Source organism: Rattus norvegicus, chromosome Y (genome assembly GCF_036323735.1).
Source record: "Rattus norvegicus strain BN/NHsdMcwi chromosome Y, GRCr8, whole genome shotgun sequence".
Taxonomy (NCBI): Eukaryota; Metazoa; Chordata; class Mammalia; order Rodentia; family Muridae; genus Rattus; species Rattus norvegicus.
This window is the reverse complement of record NC_086040.1, coordinates 25071251-25088569: the sequence shown is the minus strand read 5'-3', so window position 1 is coordinate 25088569 and position 17319 is coordinate 25071251. Positions and strand designations below refer to the sequence as shown.

Genomic DNA, 17319 nt, shown 5'->3' with positions numbered 1-17319 from the left:
TTTTATATCCTCAGCTCAGTGTAAACTCCTCCATGCTTTGGATTCATAAAGTGCAGTTTGTGTCTGACACGGATATCTAGGAGAAAGAAGTGCTTCTAGTCGATGTTTGATCATCTTACTCTTTCCACTAGAATTACTCTGACTACCATTCCCTGACAGTGAATCATTAGATTCCTGAGTCAATGGGTGTGATTAGCAGGCAGTTCTCTTTTGTATTATTTCTTAATTTTTTTAACATTTTTTTTGCCCTTTTAGTTGGATATTTCTTTTTTTTTTTCTTTTCTTTTATTCAGAGATGGGGACCAAACCCAGGGCTTTGCACTTGCTAGGCAAGTACTCTACCACTGAGCAAATCTCCAACCCCTAATTGAATATTTATATATTTTCATTTCAAATGTTATGTTTATATTCAGTTTCATTTCCACAAGATCCCTAAGCAGTCCCCCTCCTATGACTCTATAACCACACTTATTACCCCTTGACTTTCCCATTCACTAGGAGTCAAACCTATGGATGACCAAGGGCTTCTCCTTCCTTTGGTGCCCTACAAGTCCTTGCTCTGCTACATATGCAGATGGAGACATAAGTGTGTCCATGTACAGTCTTTGAACATTGGTTTAGTACCAGGTTTGTTGGCATCTTTGTTCTTATTGAGTTGAAAGACCCTTCAGCCCTTGTAATCCTTACTCAAAATCTACCAACAAGAGTTCCGTTTTCAGTTCACTGGTTTGCCACTGGCATTCACTTTTGTATTTGACATGCTCTAGCTGAGTCTCTCAGGAAGGATCTATATCTGGTTCCTGGAAGAATGCACTTATTACGTTCATCTATCTTATCTAGATTTGTTACTCTCTCTCTCTCTCTCTCTCTCTATATATATATATATATATATATATATATATATATATATACTGATATATACTGTATATATATATATTTGGTGGCTTCTATAATTATGACGTTAGGTGGAATATTGCCATGGATACTGCACAATTAGCTCAAGAATGTAGAATCAACAAATGACAATGCCAAATAGACTCCCTCCTGTTCTTAAGAACCTATTAAATTTGAGGTATACCTGGACCTCACTCATTCCTCTCCCTTCCCATCCTCCTGAATCTTATGTTTGGCCTAAAGAAAGAATCATGGTAAAACATCCAAAACCCTCAAGACTGGCCGAGGGAACACAGGAAGGTAGATATTAGTAACTGATATCTAATGGAACTACAATACTGTATTCTATAGTCTATGTTGTCCTTTGTGTTACTGATGTCTGGTAATTTTAGGAAAAAATAAGGATTTGGGAGTTTATCTTTTGAAAAGAGTACACAATATTTACACTGTTATATTCACTCTAAAAATGACCCCCTTTGTTACCAAAATCATTGGAAAAAATTGAATTGAAATAAGGAATATTTAAGTTCACATACGGGAAAAAATATATAGAGTCCTATACCAAGGAATGTACAATAGGAAAACGTAATACAATTTTCATTCAATTAAAGGTCTGCAAAGAAAATCCTGGTCTTTGGGAAACAGAGAAACCTAACAAATTGAATTGTATCTCACAGGAATATACCTGGAAATAGAAATATCCAGAAGAATCTCCTCCACCTTATGTTCCCAGAACTTTTCTACCTATGCCAAGCCCCTGACAAAGTTTTTCCATTCAGAGCACGTAACCACTAATGAAGCAAAAATAAGTCTCTACCTTCAGAGAGTTGTAGTATGTATAGGTTTTCACTGTGTCACTGGAGACACTCCTGTAAAGGGCACCCTCGAATCTGGTTAATATAAGGGAAAGCTGTTCCCCAGGTAGGCTATGGCAGTTCTCAGTGACATTATCATTACACCTTCCCTGAAAAATGTTTTGTATCCTGGAGAGCCATTGCTTCGGCTGTGATGTCAAAAGTGTTGTTGTGTCTGCAACTGCCTCATTGATATTCTTTCAGTATCTCTAAGGTTTACTAATTTGCTTCCAATTCAGAGTAAACAGCCATTTGGGAAAGAGAACAAAGAGCATGATGATATCAGACATGGGGAGAAGGAAAGTGGCTTTCTGTCTTGGTATAAGAAAAGGAAGAAATATGTCAACAATGGGATAGCTCAGTCATTCCTGGGTAGGAGTTGAGTGGGATCGCTGAAGAGATAGCCTCGTCAGAGCCTTCCACATATGTTAATCAGGAACAGGAACCTCTCAGAAGCATCTGTAATTCCCTGCTTGTTATGGTTCCTGGTAGTCAGAGGGTTTATATCATTATTTTCTTTCTTCCAAAAGCCTGGTTTTGAGAAGGGCACAGTTGTTTTACTGAGAGCTCATGGCTTTTATTCCTTTTGGCTCATGTTTGTAAAGAATTTAGTTCTTGATAACTTGAACCCTTCAGGTCTGTAGGAAGGCACATCACTTTTGTCACAGTGTTAGAATCAGTTGCTCACCGTTACTATTAGTAATACTACTCGCTGGGGACAGCACACATGATAGTTTACCTTTGGCCAACACTTAGTTTCCAAACAACATCCTTCGTATTTTATCACTTACACAAACATGAAATCTTATTACTGTCTTCATATTCTTTGAATTTTATCACTATTCACTCCATCCATTATTACTATCTTTGTCTCAAGAGTTGTTTCTTGTTTATCGTACAACAGTGTGCATCTACCCTGAGCTTTTTCTAACCACAAGTCTGTGCAATGTGGTTTCCTTCTGTTCCCCTTTCTTCAAACCCTCCCCCTCCATAGTAAACAGTATGTTCAATGATGTTGCACCTTAATTGTTGGTTACTTCCTATCTTGTCTTTCTCCCCATGCTCATTCAGTTGAATCCATTACTCTTTGGACACATCTGTTGCGTAGGGAGCTCTTTCCCAGGGTGTCAATTTGCCTTATTCTTTCCCTTCATTTAGATCTCTGTTTAATGCTGTATTCTCAGTGAGGCATTCAGTGAGCACACTACATTATATGGTCTCCTCTCTATTTTTCTATCCCTTTAGCCATATTAGTTTTCTTCAGATGCTTGTGACATGACAGTGCATCACATACTCCTGTCTCTACTTGCCACTAATATGTAAGAAATAGTTGTACTTGATCTCAAACACCTTTATTGCTGGACTTTTGTCTCTAATCACTAGAATACTACATGCAGCATAAGAGAAGTTTAACAATATTTGGAGAAGTCTGAATGGATTGAAGAGAAAACCAATTGAAATTAAGTGATGTACAGAACTTTATTATTTCTTGGATGCTTTTTCCTCAGAATTGCCTACTTTATATCACAAAGTTATAAACCTATTTGCAAGGCATTGCAGGAACTTTCCAATTGACTGTATGTTTTCATTGTATTATTAGAGTTTTGTAGCTAGAAAGACAGGTCAGCCATTACAACCAAAACTTCAAGGTCCTCCTTCCCACTAGTTGCTAAAAAGTATTATGCACACAAATCATACAATTTAATATTACTGAGTTATGATAATTTTTAACCAGTTTCTGTGCATGTAGGGTAATTATAGTTTACGTGTCTAGGATACATGAAACGTCTACAGTACACACGACCAACCAGATTACCAAGCTGCCATGGAAAGAGCAGAACTCGGTCTGACTTTCAGTTCCAGGTCCACCATTTATGGGTTGTTTTGGTCCAATGGAAAATTCTTCTTTTCTACAGCAGTTTCCTCATCTATTCAATGAACTCAGTACCTTAAATATACAGGATTATTATAAATTTATCTTTATTTGTTCATCTATAAGTAACTTAGAACCTGAAGTTTTTGTATTATCCATAAATGTAAATGTGACCCCTGCACAGTTAGAATATCAGAGGAACAAGGCAGGCATTGTTCCCTTTTGTTTTGAGGCTGGGTTTCTCTATTGTTTACCTCGGCTATGCCATTCAAGCTGGCCTATAGGTGTCTAATATTCTCCTATCTCACCCTGCTATCCAGTGGATGGAGCACAGGGATTATAGATTCATGTTATAAAATCTTGCTTTTTATGTGGATTTCTTGCATTCAAACTCAGATCCTCACACTTGCACCTTAAGCTCTCTGCTCACTATGCTATTTCCCCAGTAAACCCGCAAGTCACCTTTATGTGACTTGAACACATAGGAACTGCCCTTGACCGCAATGAGTCTTTAGACAAAAAAAAAGGGTTTGGGCATACAGAGGAAGGAGAGGGTTATGTAGTTCAGTAGCAAAATGATTGCCTGTCTCAAATGGACTCCTGAGTTCAGTCCCCAGTACTGAAAAACTAGGAGAAGTCAATCCTTAAGAGTTAAATAAGTCAGGAAAAAAGCAGATTTCTTTCTTTTCATGTGAATTAAAGGAAAGGGAGATTTTGGGTTTTTTTATTTTTTTAACTTATTTGACAAGCTAAGTTTTTAGTAAACATAGACTGTATTACTCTGAGTTTATTTTTAATGCATGCAGTTTATATATCTAACATTGTGCATTACACTCTAACCTCAGAACCTTTTTTTGTTTGATTTTTGTGAGTATTGGTGAGGGGTAGGGTAAACAGATAAGGCCAGCTGTCTGTCTTTATTTAACTCCACTCAGGTACTGAGAAGATAGCACTGTTGAGAGTCAGAGAGAAACACAGCAGCGGTAAAGCAAGTACAAGCAAGATTCTTTTCATTTTGCATTCACATAAAAATTATGTGAAAAATTGCTATGGTCTCTCAAGGGAACATGACCTAGTGTTCAATAATTTTCAATAAAAAATCTCATATCCCAGAGTTTTAATTTCATAAAAATAATTTTTTCTATACAGATTTTTGTTTTTCAGTTTTTCTTCTATTAACCTTTGCTCAATTTAAAATAATCAAATTATGCCAGATTTCACTTATGACTTAACAATTGCAGTAGACTTAAGTGTATAAAATAAGCACTTGTAAATTAATGGTAGGACTATTGATTGTTGAAATCCTTTTTGAGAATAATTGGTAGTATATGTAAAATGTTAAAAAAATTTAATTATATTGTTTTTTATAAATGTACAACCTAAGAGGCTACAATACAAAGAAATATTTTTGTGCCAATGTGCCTACAACAGTAGCAGCCTCGAAGCCTCTCACATAGCCATATATTTGGAGTGTACAGGAGTTGTGTTGCTCTGTATAGTGGCACATCTTGGCAGTAATACTGGAAGTGAAAGGTAGGCATAGCACTTCAGAGTGTTGCTAGGCACTATTTACCAAAACGGAGGTAACCTATGTTTGTGGGCAGTAACCTATGAACCTCTCTAGGAATAGAGATAAGTGCATACACCTACGTATAAGCACTCGAGAACATTAGTAACTGTACTATGTTTATGTCCCCAAACTGGAACAATACAAAGTTCTATCAACAATGTAATAGATGTTTTGTTTTGTTTTGTTTTTTTCCCAATGTGATGGTGTGGAGAAGAGAGAGGAATGAACTGAAGCCACATACAGGGACACAGATGAAAGTTTATAACTGAGGTTTATAGAACATGAAACTAACCATTTAAAAATAAACAAAAGAAGCCAAACTCCAAAAATACACTTATTTCATTTAGCTCACAAAAAGATTGACAATTCGTATTAGAAGACAGTTCTTACTTACCATGGCTGGAAAGGGATGTAAAGCGCAGGCACTGTTTTGTGATGAGTTTCAACAGTGATTTAGGACCCAAAACAACAAAAGAAAACATATCCACCAACTGGACTCAATGCAGCAAAGATTATAATGAAAAGATATAGAATAGACTTCTGTTTGGGGCATTGTTTTTTTTTTTTTTTTGAGTTCACAGACATGTTCTGATTTGTAAATATTTTACATACAAGTCCAGAAGGCTCTGGAACCAGATTACTGAAATTAAATATTTGTGTCCTTAGATGACGTACTTGATTTAACTCTGTTTCTTCATTTAGCTCCTGTAAAATCATGTATGTTTTTACTGTGAAAATAAAATTATACACAGCAAGAAACATAAAACATCACTTAGCCCAAAAGATGCTAATGAATGTTAGTATCCTCTCACTAAGATTTTAAACTATGTGAGAGTTTAGAATAGAACAGTATGCAGCTTTTATTATATGGATCCATTATTCACAGAGGTGGTATTCTTATTCTTAGATAGAAACTCCATGAACTCAGCTTATTCCATAATTACTTGAGTTTTTTTGCGGCCCTCTCACATCAGCCATCAGTCAAGACCGTCTCCCAGAGACACAATTACAACACATTCTCAATAGGGGTACCTCTTCCCAGGTCACTCTACGTTATGTCAAGTTGACCAGACAGAATTAGAAATTTTGGAATGTTGGAGCAAATCCGTGAGTGGCAAACAGTTAAAACAGTTAATCTTAAGATGGAATTTCAATGTCAACTTCAATATTTTATTACTTTCCCACTTTGTAATTACTTCTTTTAGTGAAATGAAGTGTATAAAAGATGAACACTCCTTCTTTGTGTGTGTGTGTGTGTGTGTGTGTGTGTGTGTGTGTGTGTGTGTCAGATTCCTGTATACAGGTATACCCAGCATGTGTACATGAAAAAGCCCAAAAGAGGATAACAGATGTCTTTCTTATCCCTGCTTTATTCCCTTAGACCAGGTTGCTCACTGAACTTGAGGCTGATTATTTTGCTAGGCTGCTGGTTAGTGAACTTTCCCGGCATGACTGGCTTCATGATACAGCACTAAATTATAAGTATCTATGACAAAGCCTGTTTTTATATGGTGCAAACTCACTTTGTCATGCTTGCTTAAGCTGTTTTTTGACCTCAGAATTAACTATTTTACAAGAAGATGTCAATATTGTTATACAATCTACCTAAACCTTTTATTGCCTTAGAAGGGAGCCCAGTCACAAATTTCTATTGCTCCAGCTGTCGACAACTACAGAACTTTTCTGTCTTTATGGATATACCTCCAGTAGATAGTCCATGTGATTGAAGTCTTGTGGCATTTTCACTTAGTGTGTTCTCAATATTCATTTACGTTGTGGCATCAATCTGTACTACGTTCCACATATCACTTTTTGTTTATCCATTCGTCCATTCATAGACTCTTTGGGTCTTCTAAACTTAAAATTTTTCATTGTTTCTATTATGATATTAGGACCTATGGGCATATGCTTGCTATGGCTCACATGTATTGATCAGAAAATACTGTACGGGTGACGTAGGTGAGTTGTTTCCCTCCTATTGGGGCGAGAAATGGAACCCAAGTAGGTGTGCAGGCTTGGGGCATGTTTTACTTTATAGGAAAGCATCTTATTTTCTTCTATAGAGGTTATACCGCTTTCCATTACTACCAGTAATGTATGAGGGTGCTTTTACGTCCATCCAAGTGGATGTGAGGTATTGTCTTAGTTTTTAAGTTGCATTTTCCTAATAACTTATCATTTTAAGCATTTTTCTTTTAGACCAGTATGAGAACAGATGATATTTCTATTGACCAAGAGGAAACTGAGAACCAGAAATTCTAAATCAAATAATTTCTCCTACTAGGATTTGATATTTGATTTATATATTTGATTTCAAAGCAACACTTTTTCTGACCTGTTATTTTTAAGTTACTAAATATTTTTTTTTAAAAATGATTATATAAATTAAGGAAATATAATTTGGTTGAGATGAAATGAAAGAGCACAGTAGGTGCTGGGAAAAAACCCACTTTTTAAAAGGTAAGATGCATTAGGACTGAAGTTGGAGTAGTGTAGCATAGGTTTGGGAAAAGTAATTTGGAGAGTAGATGTCTTTAAGAGCTTTAATTTGCAGAGCTAAAGTGTTTGAATATCAGAATTGTAGGAAGTGGAGATCAATAGTGTTCCCGAGTGGTGTGAATGGGCATATAAGCAACATAGTACTTGAGAGCACCAGCTTCGTGCACAGTTATAAAAGTTGCAGCCAGGTGTGGAGGCAGAGGAAGATGGGTACCTTCAAGTACAAGGCCAGGCCAACCAAATGTTACATTTAGCTCAATAATCCAGAGCAAATTCCTCAACCTTTCTGTGCTCTTGTTTTCTCCATCAACATAGGCATAATAATTTAAATTCATGAAGCTATTATAATGATTTAAACTATTTTACATGTAAATGTACCAAGAACAAAGTAAACTCTTAATGTTTTAAACATTCCATAGATGTCAACTATTATTATGTGACATTTGCCTTGTGTTTTGTATCTTTTCATTTTACAACAAATCTGTGCAGTAGAAGTAAGTGTAATTAGTGTAATGACAGAGACAGCAAAGTAGAAGAGGTTGTATCATATAGAAAGCTCCCATTGACTAAACTAGTCTTATACTAGGCATGGCACATATTTAATGCCAGGATACAGAAGGCAGAGGAAAGATGATCCCTGTGTTTGAAGCCAGTCTGGTCTACATAGCATGCTGCAGGATTGTCATGACTGCATGTCTCAAACAAAAACCAAGTCTGGTCTTACTGTTCAATGCCATTTAAACCTGCTGTTTTATACTTTAGAAAAAGAATGAAAATTAAAAAAATCATATAGAACTATGGAATAACATGATTAAAAAAGTTTGATAGAAATTAATCTAATGGAACTCTGCAGCATAAAGAGGTAGAAGAAATATGCCTAGATGCATATTTATTGACTATTAAGATTATCTATATACAGATTGTCTTTGTAGAAATATTTTGTCCTAGGTCTGTGACTTAGAGAATTATGAGAAAAGATATTTAAAGGGAACATGGTAGATAACTAACCAATATATTTCTTTCAGTTGTTTATAAACTTGAAATAGATAGAACTGTGTGGTCCTTGATAAGAATCTACTGTGGTAGCTATCTTCTGATTGAATTCCTTTTTCTACTGAGCATCAACACAAATGGTTGGAGACAAGCTGGAGTAAATCATTTCCTCACCTTTTAACTTAATTCAAGAAACAATTTGTCTCATCATCATCCCTTTGAGGTAGTACAGCACAGAGTCTTGTGAACATGTCCTTGCTAAAAGAATGGCCAGCTCACTAGGAGTCTCCTGAGTGTTCTCCGCTCTCACAGAGCATCTGACTTACTGGTACTCCATAGATGTACTCCACTCTGAGTGACTGAATGCAAGGGTGTTCATGAATAACCTGATCAGTGCTCAAGTCAACCTCCCACTAGAGGATTATTGAACTGTGCATCATTTTATATATATTTGTTTATTAAAGGCTATTCTGTGTAATGATAATGAGGAACTTTCTCTCTTTTGTCTTCCCTCTGCTTTACAGATTGCTGAATTCCTGGTGATATTATGGTTCCTGAGTCTTCTGCCGTGCTTCTTTGCTCCAATTGGTATCATCCCAATATATGTGTATTCACTTGCGCTTTATGGGTTTATGCACTTCTTTCTTATCAACCCCCCAAAAAACTTTCTACTATAAATCCAGATTTTGGTTGTTTAAACTTCTGGTAAGTCTAGAAGGCATGCACAATATTTTGAGCATAGTACATTAGCACTGACTTCCTCAAATTCCTCACTGGACTGTTCGATTGCACAGCCTTAGAGGGAGGATTCACATTGGGACAAGGGAATAGTGCCCAGATTCAGGAGTAAGTGCTTTTGTTGGATACCAGATATACTTGAACATTTATAACATGGAAGTCAGATAGTGAATTGATTGTATATATTATAATTAATTAACCAGTGTGGTAAAATATAGCACTTTTTTTTCTAAAGAAAAGAGAGTCAGGCAGAGTGTTATTGTATAATCCCTTACTTAGAATTTGAAGGTAGAAGGATCAGAAGTCCAAGGCTACTTTATACTGCATTTACCTCAGTATTCTCTTAGATTTCCTCTAACTATAAATCCCTATGAAGTGTTTATTTTTGTCTAAAACATATATGTGAGTGCCTACATATATGTATATGTATGGGTACCACATATGTGGTTGGTATTCATGAAAGCCTAATGAGTGTGTCTGATCCCTGAATTTTGAGTTGTAGACAGTGGTGAACCAAGCATGGGTGATGGGAACTAAGCTCCTTTCTCCACAAAATCAGCAGTACATAACTATAGAGCCACCGATCTAGCATTTCTATAAACTTATTTCTAAATGACGGTTTTGGAAGATTCAGAAAGCTTACTGTGATGATGTTGCAATAGCAGGAAGGTATAGATGCGTACTTTGTGAGCAGTGCCTCGGTGAGTCCTTTTTTTTTTTTTTTTTTTTGAGTAGGAAGCCATCATTTCATGCATAATTACTTTCTCTGATGAGTAGAATGATCCCTGTTGAATGGATGGGTATCTAGGTCTGAACTGTGTGATGATAAATTTAGACTGATTGGTTGAATAGGCTAGAGTGAGGTATAAAAAGGATTAACACACTAGTAAACGTCTTCTTTGAAGAAGTGATTTGTTGCTTTTATAATATCATTACTAAAACAGAAGTGTTATAGGGTATAGGTCATTTAAAATCAGTTCGACTATTTACTCAAACTTCCTTTATAAAAGTATTCCCTAAAATGTATGTCAGAGTATTAACTTAATGTTTTCACCATAGTTTTATTTATTGAAAATGTTTGTAAACTTTTGTCCTAAAATAAATATCTTATTTCCCTTTTTTCTCCATTATTTTTACTGAAAAATACTTGGTCTTAAAAAAAAGATTGCTCAACATTTATATTCATAGTTGTATCGGAATCTTTATAATTGACTTATGCTACCTTCTTTCCCCCCAAAAAAAATTAAGAAATTTAAGTACTATCTTTCTGCAAAGTTACTGTGTCAAATATAGTGCATTCTATTTATACTAAGGAAGTCTTTTGTCCTCTATCCTATCATTTTTTGCCCCAACTAGGAATCCAATTAGATAGCACAAAGTCCCAGACTTTCCAATAGTAACATTACCTCATTCTTCTAGTAAGCTAACTAAAGTTTTAAAATAGAGTCCTTAGTTATATCATTAGCGATCAATTTGTTTGGTTTTGTTTATTTTTGTTGCTGCTGCTGCTGTTGTTGTTACTTTTCAAGGCACGTATTTCAGTGTGGCCCTGTTTGTCTGAGATCAGGATCTACAGAACAGGCTAATCTTGAACTCACCCAGATCTGCTGCCTCTGACTCTAAAGGCATGTGCAATGAGTGCCTGGGCACAGATCTGGTTTTACTAATTTTTTTGAGTAAAATTGTGTGTGCATGGACATGAACTCAAGGGACCTGGAGATGTTCAGTGGTTATCAGCACAGGCTGAGGATCATAGAATCAAAATATATCGGCTCCAGAGACCAGTGTCTCAAAACTTGTCATTATTGTTTCCATAGCTAATTCAAACCTTATCTGTTATAGATGATATTCAAGATTGATTCATATTATATAGTCATGTATCCCTCTGAAGAGAAATGTTTATAGAATAAAGAGAAAGAACCAACCACATCTGAGGGCAAGCCTTCCATAGTTTCCCTGGTTGAATGTGTCTACTAAATAAAAAAAAAGGATACATCCAGAGAGCTGGGAATTTAAGCTCATTTTCAGAATTACTATAGTGTCAGAGGAATGCAATATTATCTATAAATTTTCTTCTGTAATGTAAAGAAAAGGGAGACTAAGAGGATAAAGTCAAAAGCTATCTCTATCCATTCTCCTCCACGCAGGTACCACTGGGTCCCCTGCACAACAACCAGTATCTGGTTCTCCTCTGCAATGACAGGAATTTTTTTTATAATTATAACAGGTTTAAAGAGAACCAGTAAAGTTGAATTTGTGTTAATGTGAATAACAAAGGACTATCTTAGGAAATACTAAGAGAAAGTTTACCGTGCCGTTACACACTATGATCCTGGCCTTACTGAGTAAAGGCAGGAGAATTTCAAGTTAGAGGCCAGCCTGGGGTACATAGTGCAGCCTGTCTCAATCTACTCCCCTTAAGAGAATTGTTATAAGAATTGAGCTATACCCATTTATAAACTCTAAGAGAATATATTGCATGAGTTAGTTGCTTAACAACACATTTATCATTATTTTCAGAATAGTTGTCAGAGGTGACTTTTGTGGAAATGTTAAGGCCAACACAGTCATTACCATTACATTAGTGAAATCAATATTATATAGTCTGTGGGTGCAGTCAAGTGGTAGAGTGCATGCCTCATATGCATAAGATCCTGGGCTTGAAACCCAATGCTCTAAGAGTGTCATTTAGGTTAGAGAATGCAACAGGCCTCAGATGATCACACTCCCTGCCTGTTTTTCTCTCCCTGATTTTGTGAGACAGGGTTTTTCTGTGCAGCTGTCCTAGAACTCACATTGTAGACCAGGCTGGATAACAATTCAGAGATCTGCATGCCTCTTCTTCCATCTTTTGGAATTAAAGGCATGAGCCACCACTGTCTGTCCCTTCCTGTCTTTTATAGGCAAAGAAGAGCTTTGTAGTCAGCCAAGTGTACCCTGTCCAACAAATGATTTGTAGTCCAACACCGGGTTGCCTCTTGTGCTTACATCACTTATTTTTCTTACTCCGTAGCACAGGCTAGCCTCAAACTTGTTGCACTGCTGCCTCAGCCTTCTAAGTGAAGGCCTACAGGAACGAACCACTATGGCTAGCATATTCTCCCTCCACTTGGTTTCTGCTTTCCCCAACGACAACCACACACTCTTCCACTGTTTACCTTCCGATTTTGCATTCAACTCCTTCCTACTTTACTGGGTTACACACCCTCGTTGTCTGGGCTTAGTGTACATGTGTTATTTATTGGTTTCCTTTGTAACAGCAGTCATTCTGAATGGTCAGCGTTGCAGTAGAGAACTGATTCTATATTTTCTCATTTTTTTTCCTTTCTTTTTCTCATTTTTGAGTATTTACTGCTGCCTTTCATAAGGTAGGCTTTGCCAATTTCTGGATGGCCGATCAGCTGAACAGCCTGTCAGTGATTCACTTGGACCTGGAATATATGATCTGCTTTTACAATTTGAACTTAAATGGGATGAGAGTAAGGGCCTGTTGCCAAATGATCCGCAAGATATAGTATGATTTTTTATTCACACTAGTGAATGCCAGCATAAACAAAGAACTGTTGGGAATGATAACAACGACAGTGAATGTCATGATGAAAACTCATCCAATAGCATTACACACGGAATTAAATGTGCTTGGCACCCTGTTAGCAATCTCCTTATCTGAAATCATTTATTCGGCATTTAAGTTGTGTTAGGATTTTAGTCAACCTATTGCCAAAACATTTACATCTTACATTTAAAGAATTCTGCAGTTATATCTCAATGTTCATATGTGTTGGTAGCTGTATCACAACTGCTAGAGTGCCAGCAGCTTGTCCTAATAGAAATGCTCAGGATGCCATTGTAGGAGCCAGTGGTCCAAGTACTGATTGCTTAGAATCAGGTCGAATGCCTGAGAAAGAACATCCTGGTCAGTTCAGAAGTCTTGACCTTATTCTGGCTCTTTACCCATGCTTAGGTGACACCAAGTTAATTTAGTTAGGAAGTTTGCATTAATTACAAAGATCTAAATGTAGAGAGACCTAGCATGTACTCACAAAAGATAATGATAAATTGGGTATGGCAGGCCACCACTCACCTGCAATCCCAGCACTGAGGAGGCTGAACCCATAGGATGGCCAGTCATCCTGGGGTGCATAAATGAAATCCTGTCCCCAAAACAAAAACTACTGCAGAGCAGCAATAAAAAACAATAATGAGCCATAAGCATTCTATGATTATGAGGAGGCCATAGAGCGTGTGCTCTGGGTGTATGTTTATAGTAACTTGCCACTTACAAAGCTGTCTCTGTACCCGTAATATTTCTACATTTTCCTATGTTTAAAGTCATAGAACAAAGCATGTGTTTTTCTTCCTTTTATTCATAGACTCTTTTCCTATAGTTTTATTACACTTGAAAAAAGTACAAAATTGTTTGTTTTGGTTCTAGGATATTCAGAAATCACAAAAAGAATTGCCCAGTAGTCACCTAAGCTTCTCTCATTTTCTCAGCCACTAAAGAGGTTGTGCAAGTAGTGTCTGCATAGGAGAAAGTGACTGTGAACCCACGGGTTAGGGTTTTATGGATATGCTGATGGGTAGTTGTACTGTGTGACTAAATGGTATGAACAGTTAATTTATTTGAATTGCAATATTGTTTTTGTTCTTCTTTGAAATCTTCACAGAACCAGAATTTTGCAGCAGAAATACATACAGAGTGCGAGCCACTGTTCAGTGCATTCCTGCTTGGCTTCGCTTCATCCAGTGCCTGTGCTGGTACCGTGACACAAGAAGAGCCTTTCCTCTTCCAGTAAATGCTGCCTGGCAAATACTCTACAACTTTCTTCACCCTGACATTTCCAGCCCTTTACAACACTCACAAAGGTAGGCTGAGTTCTCCCATCTGAGCCCTTACTACTGCATTCTGTTGCCCTGGACTCTGCCATCACTGCTGCTGGTTGTGCTGAGGCTTCAGAACCCGGATATCTAACTTTAGCCTTGAATATAGTTTTAATCTCATTTCAATTAACAGTTATTATCACTAAGATTTTCAGTCAATTGGTAAGAATTGTGATGCTGTTTCAATCCTGTCTGTTGCTCAGTGGCTTTAACCTATGGGTGCCTTGGGTTTTAATTTAGTGGTTTAGAGTGTTGTTTTTTTTTTTTTCTGTTTGTTTTTGAGGATTTTTTGTTGTTTTTCCTTGAGGGGGTTTGTGAGGTTGAAATTTCCTTGTTTATTAGTTAGGTTAAGAAATGGTTAGGTGCACAAGAATCCCTCTTCCAACCAAGTATTTAATATTTAAGTATTTTCTTTGATGAACATGTAAGGATTGTTTACAGACCATTTAACTGCAAATTGAGTTCTCTGATCGCTTCAGTTTCTCATTTCCATGGCATCCTGCTATGACTTGCTACTGATCTTCTGTTGGGAATAGAAAAAAAAAAGTCTTTTAAGTTTAGAACCAAATGCAGACACTCATTTTGAATTTTTACCATTTCCCATGAACTGTCAGTGATTTTCCATCCTTGCACTAAAATGTATTCCTTCTTTGTCTGCTGAGTAGAGAGCATCAGCCCACACCTTACAAAGTGCAAAGAGCTTTGACTAATGCAGTTTAGTAAAGAGCTTTTTAAATACGCACGTAAATTGTTCTCAGTAAACTTTTCTGTGCGGCTCTATTGGGAGATATATTCAGAAGTTCAAAACTACTGTTGCTGTAATATGTATCTGATGCCATGTCAGATGAGATCACTGTTAGTACCGTGATATTGGTGTCCCTGAACTTTCACAGTATGACATAAGGTCTGTGCTAGAATAGTATTGATAAATGTAGCCATTCTTGTTAAGTGTTAGAATTTAATTGAGTACCTCAGTGAAGGAAACACATCCACAGGAATTCCATAATTTTAGTTCTTGCTAAGGAATGCCAGTACTCAATACCAGTATGCACCTTGATTTATAGATTTGACAGTTGATTTGGAAAAAAGATGTGATATGGCTTCTTTTACTAAATTATCAGAAACATCTGCCTCCTGTCTTAGATATAAATGAGTGCTGGGATAGATTATACCAGTAATATATTTATTAGGAAGTTAAAATTGCTGGAAGGTACTATTGACACAAAATACAGCACTTACCTCAGGAAATAAGGAATAGTTAATTCTTGAGGCAAACCTAAGTGCTAGTAGCCTGGGAGCACAGACTCAGGTTATAAACACTGGAGGTGATCACATAATATTTTATTTGATACAAAACAAAGAGAAACATAAATAAGTGCATTTATCACATTGATGATCACTGCCAATAAGCAGGCTACAACAAAACAAGTGGAACTCTGTATAGATCTAGGATGTCTGATAACATGTTTAGCTTTCAGATTGGTAAAGGATGGTGCCCTGCTGAGCATACATTTTAGGGCTGTAGTGAATTTGTTCCCCAACACCCATGTAAAGGCTGTGAAAGGCAGCAAACACCTATAACTCGAGCTCTGGGGAGATAGACACTGTGACTTACTTGCCACTCCTATTATGGTATCATTGAGCTGCAGATTCAATCAGAGACCTTGTCACAAAAAATACGGTGGAGAATGCCTGGGAAGACACTGATACCAAGCTTCCCACAGACAGAGAAAACATTTGACAGATTTGGATAGTCACAGGCCCATTCAGATAAAGGAGTGAACAGTGAGTGACTTTCAAAGGGAAAGTCTAAGGTAGTCTGGTTAGGTTCTTCACACCATCTTCAATCACGAAGCTCGTTATTGAGACTCAGCCTTGAGGAACTTATGTTTATATAAAGACCTTTAACAACCCAAAAGGATTACAAGTCCAAGCCTGTCTTATTTACAGAGTGAGTTCAGGCCAACCTGGCCGCATAATAAAATCCTGTCCCAAAATAAGTAATATATAGCTTACCTCTAATTCATAGAACTCTGTGGTCTGTCCTTAGCACGATGTAAGAAGAATTACAAAGAAGGTTGGGATGAGCCAGTAAAAATGGCTTCACAAGTAAAGGCACCTGAAGCAAAACTTGACAGCCTGAGTTCAGTCCCTGAGCACGATGGTAGAGAAAAAGAACTACCTCCATCAGGTTGTTTTCTGACCTCTGTGTTTGAACAGTTGGACTATGAGGAAATGGATGCTTTGTCCCCAGTATCACAGGGGGCTGGGGTATGTGAACAGAACTTTGAGCCAACATAATTTACCTATACATGAAGCAGTCCTGTACTAGTAAATACATATATTTCCTATTCAAGTATAGTTTAAATTGGTACAGTTTTACATTGATATATTTGATGCATTGATGACTTATCTGTTATATATATATATATATATATATATATATATAATTATATTCTTTTCTCAAAAACAAAAAAATATCAGATTACATTATTCTTTCATTACAAGGTACTAAGAGAAGTTTCCTTATATCTGATTTAAAATTATAGAGGTTTGTTTAACTGTATATACTAAGGAATGGTTAAAGTGGTAAATTTATGGAGGTTTAAAACCACATATTTTTGAAAGGCTTCAATTATACTATTTTGTGTAAGCAGTGATCAGTAAAACCCTTAGCACAAAACTCTCCCACAGCTTGCTAGGCCACAAATGAAAGTTGACATTCAGAGGACATGCAGGTGAGAATGACCGTGAAGGTCTGATCCTCCTGCCATAACCACTCAAGTTCTGGGATTACAGAAGTGAGTAACCCTGCCTGGCTCCTTATTTTTATTTTGTGATACCAGGCTCGTTCTCAGGGGTCTGAGTGTGATGTGCCATGTGGTCACTGTGCCATGGGGCTCATTCTGCCCCACCATGCAGTGTAAGAGGTAATTCTGCTTCCTTCTCCTGTTTCCCTTGACCCCATTTGTCATGGCTGTGTTTGTCTTACACATTGCTACATCTTTTACTTC

At 36.9% G+C, this 17319-nt stretch overlaps 1 long non-coding RNA gene across 1 annotated transcript; it reads left to right on the top strand.

Moving 5' to 3' along the window:
- Positions 1-1027: 1027 nt before the first annotated feature.
- LOC134484363 (uncharacterized) lies at positions 1028-14544 on the top strand. Its single transcript, XR_010061777.1, has 3 exons — positions 1028-1194; positions 9208-9388; positions 14092-14544. It is a non-coding gene; the product is annotated as an uncharacterized LOC134484363 (long non-coding RNA).
- Positions 14545-17319: the final 2775 nt, after the last annotated feature.